This window comes from Girardinichthys multiradiatus, chromosome 6 (assembly GCF_021462225.1).
Source record: "Girardinichthys multiradiatus isolate DD_20200921_A chromosome 6, DD_fGirMul_XY1, whole genome shotgun sequence".
In the NCBI taxonomy this organism is placed as follows: domain Eukaryota; kingdom Metazoa; phylum Chordata; class Actinopteri; order Cyprinodontiformes; family Goodeidae; genus Girardinichthys; species Girardinichthys multiradiatus.
This window is the reverse complement of record NC_061799.1, coordinates 20,647,227-20,651,352: the sequence shown is the minus strand read 5'-3', so window position 1 is coordinate 20,651,352 and position 4,126 is coordinate 20,647,227. Positions and strand designations below refer to the sequence as shown.

Sequence of the window (4,126 nt, the reverse complement as noted above, 5' to 3'; positions counted from 1 at the left end):
AGCACCATAATTCATGGCTAATGGCTTGGCTACAGAGAGGAGAGAAGGGGGGCGGGTAGGGTGGGGTGTTAAGCCTCTTCCAACAGGTCAGTTAGACAGCAGGAGGCAGGGGTAGGTGTAACCAATAGCATTTTAGACCTCTTGGGTCCTCTTTAATAGCTCCAAAACAGCACAGTGCAATGAAAATGTATTGTCACGGTGTGACATTTTGGACTTTGTTTTATTGCCTCATGTGATGGTTTATTTTGTCTAGATGTTTCTATTTGGGTTTTTGTAGTCATGTTTGTTTAGTTCCTTTGCTCCTTCTACCGCCTCCTAGTGTTTTTCCTCTTAGGTTTCTTTATGTTTTTCTTATGGCCTAGTATGGTTCATTATTAGTATTATTGTTATGGTAATTATTATAGTTAATTGTCTTCCTTGTATTCTCTAGTTTAATCTCTCTTTTGGTATCTGTGTGTTTCATTATGTTTTGGTAAATTGTTCCTTTGCACTCTTCTTGTTTACTAGTTTATTTTCTGTTTCCTTTCCAGTTAATTCATTCAGTGTGGTTAAGTTTGTTTACTTTTGTATTCAGGTTTTCTTTATGGGATCTTTGTTTGTTCTTAGGTTGTTATTGTTGTTCCTATGTTCCCTCTAGTTTCTCTGTTTACTTTAGTTCATGATTATTCTAGTTTCCTTATTCCCCATTTGATTATTTATTTTTGCCTATAGGTTTGCTTGGTCTGTGTTTCTGTTTATTAGTTACTTTGCCCATCCTCAGTCTTTGTATTTGTTTCACCTGTTCCATTCTGCCTCCATGTCACACCTGTTCCCTGTTTCTTTGATTACCTGCCCTTTGTTATCCCTCAGTATATTAGTTGGTTTTGTGTCATTGTTTGTGGCTGGTTCCTGTTTGTCATACCCTGTTCCCTACCATGTCTATGCTTCGTTTGGAAACTATGCTACGTTTTTGCCTTGAGTAACCTGCAGAGTTCTTGTAAGTTTGGACTGTAGTCTTGCACCTGCAGTGTGTTTTGCTACGTTTTTGCTCTCACCTTGCAACCTCTAAATAAAACGAGGATAAATTCAGATGCGCCTCCCAAGTTCTTGTCTGCACTTTGGTCCGACCCTAAACCGCATCATGACATGTACAGTAACAGTTGTGGGAAGAAATTCTACACTTTGTTTGGCTGCAGGTTGATTTTTGACTAATTTTAGATATTTATAAACGCATGTATAAATTGTCCTTGTTATTTATTGTAGAATTGTATTTTGTTGCTTATTTCATACAAAAACAATGTTTTCTTTTAAAACAGGACATTTTGCACCATATTTATCCATTTGATTTGTTTCCTGTGACTCCTGCAGGTGTGTCCTGTGCCTGAGTAAGGCAGACGGATACAAAGAGAAAAAGGGCCAGAAAAGGTCAGAATAATGGAAGACATCCCTCAGTGAAGCACTCAAGCTTCTGTTTTGATGTCCTGGTTGTTTTGTTTTGAGCTACAGTTATATGGTGTCACTGTTTTAAGTTTGTTACATTTTTTGCACTTGAATAAGTATGAGGTAATTTGGATGTAGCATAAATGCACCCATTAATAAATTATCTGTATTTAAGTGACTGTGTTTGACAGTCATTAATATTTCCAATCTCAGTCCCATTCTGCCACCATGTGGCCTTTTTTTATTTTTTTTATTTTTTTATTTTTTCTGCTTTCTGGGTTCCTTTTGAATTGTAATTTGTTTTCCTGTATTTCAGCCTGAATAAACTGGGCATTACTTGAAGTTTAATGTTAAATTGTAAAGTTCATGGCAGGATAACTATGTCTGACTTATATGAAACAGACACCACCAGAAAGTCCTTATTCTCTAAAAAGAATATTAAAGAATGAATTAGGTTTTCAAAGTTTAATCTGAATAGTAACACTTCTGGATTTATTATTGACTGCTTTCAATTACAGCTGCTGAATAAGGTTTTCTATTTTTTTTAATTCTAAGTTCATCTTTTATAATTACACAAGCCAAAAAACATTTCAAGTACTGAGATTCAGATTCAAATCCAGTAAAGTGTTTTTCAATTTGTGATGGTTAAAGCAATTTTCTTACAGTTTGATTTAAATCAAAATCAATGTAATTAACAGCAGTCTCATTCTGTAAGATATTATCAAAAGTCAGTTTGGAGAAAGGTTGCAAAGAAAGCCAACATGTTCCTTTGAATCAATGTTTTATAGTCAGTGTAAATATAAAGAATAAAATACTGTAAATACACACAGTAAGTCCTATTCTAAAGATGTAGATAAGATAAAAATTAAACTGTTTTAGTTTTTAAGGTAGATTATATTGTTCTAGATGCTCAGTTCTATATTTCATTTTGCCAGCTGGAAAATCAGTTGTGTGACATTGCAATTTTCAGCAAATGATGAATCTCCCAAAACGAGTGAAAGCAGTAGCAGCAACACTAGATGTCAGTGTTTGCAAATCATCTGCAGCTTGTTAGTAATGAAGCAAAATCTCTTTATGTAATCATACTCCTGTTTCAGTTCACTGGATATAGTGCTGTCTAGGAATCAACACTATCAACCTTTCTGTGCTTTTTCCCAGCTCAAAAGGAAGTATATTGCCACAAGAAAATATTAGTGTTTTTTTTTAAATATATTTGTGAAAACAAAAGCTACACAAAAAATACTTTTAGTACAAGTAGCCATATTTATCAGTTTTTCATACCTATGGTGATCTCTCCAGATGAAAAACAATCTGTTCAGACCCTGGAAGATTGTGAAAGGAGCATGTGATTACACAAATGAAAACTGACAATTAATAACCCTTGAGAAAACAAAATTTCAAATAGACAAAAGTGAGAATGTCTTCCATTTTTGTTAAACTCCTCAAACAGCTACTTATCTGTATCACATCAAATTGTGTAACACAAACAAACTGCATAAGAAAATTAAAAACATAATTCTCAGTTTTTGACTTCTGAATGATGAATGCAAATATGTATGCTTGAATCCTGTCCGTTTAGGGAGGTTATCCCATTCCGCTGCGTGTCAGATATGATCAGAGGCGGATATTTTGGATGCATCTGCCCTCAACTGGCTGAAGGACAGAGATTATACTGCAGATATTCATACAGCGCTGGTATATCATTATAGAGTTAACATAAAGAAAATGTTTGAAATATTTTATTATGTTCTCTTTTATGCGTTGAAAAATAATTCAAAATTTGGCATGTATATTGAAAGATTTATAAAAAACAAATTACTGCATTACAAAATAAAACTTTTTCCAACATCTTTTCAATCAAACCTATGTCATTGCTATTTTATGTGAATGTAGTTATTGATCTAGTGATGTTTAATGTGCATGTAATGGCGGTGAAGGGGATCGTTGCAGTCAGGGATCTGATTAACAACATTGACCAGTTAAAGACCCTTGCAGACGTGATGCTTCTCCTTGACTATTGTCAGGGAGCTCAAGTGTCTGCCTGTGCAAAAATGTTGGGAACCTCTTCTCCCTTGCGTACCCCACTGACCCAGATTTCAATTGTTTTCTCTCTGAGACAATGGGAGAATTGGTTTCATAACTGAACGCAATGGCTGGGTGTTATTCAACCTGATTGTTGTGAAGGTGCTCATTGTTGCGAGTGAGTTTGGGCTGAGCATTGGGTTTTTCTTTATATTTATGCAACCTGTTCAAGCAAGTCATTCATGATCTGCTGCAAACAGACTTACAGAAAAAGCCATACCTGCTGCAGACTATTTAGCTTATCCTGTTTCCAGAACATCTTTTAGTGTTTTATAGCATAAAAAACTTTACACTTGCTTTTTGATGTAAATATTATTTCAGTGGGGTTTTTTATGTCTTTTAAGCAAATCTATGCTATATTTACACATTCCATGGCAAGTGTATTGCAAAAGTGTTAAAATACCAGGGGTTTGTAATATATATGTTGAGACCATGATCCAGCATTGCTCATTTATTTTCTCATATAATGTGACAAATATCCTTTATATTTGATCTGACAAGCAAACAAATATGTCAGTAGAAAAAAGTAAAAACATAACCTGATTGCACAAGTGTGAACACCCTTAAACTAGTTCTTTGATAAAGCACCTTCTGTATTTAGTTGTCCTTTGTAGGTGTCTATCAG

General features: G+C 34.7%; 1 long non-coding RNA gene across 1 annotated transcript; it reads left to right on the top strand.

Annotated features, from left to right (window-relative positions):
- Positions 1-817: 817 nt before the first annotated feature.
- On the top strand, positions 818-3,207 carry LOC124869626. The gene is made up of 3 exons (XR_007038624.1): positions 818-976; positions 1,348-1,404; positions 2,999-3,207. It is a non-coding gene; the product is annotated as an uncharacterized LOC124869626 (long non-coding RNA).
- The last annotated feature ends 919 nt before the right edge of the window (positions 3,208-4,126 follow it).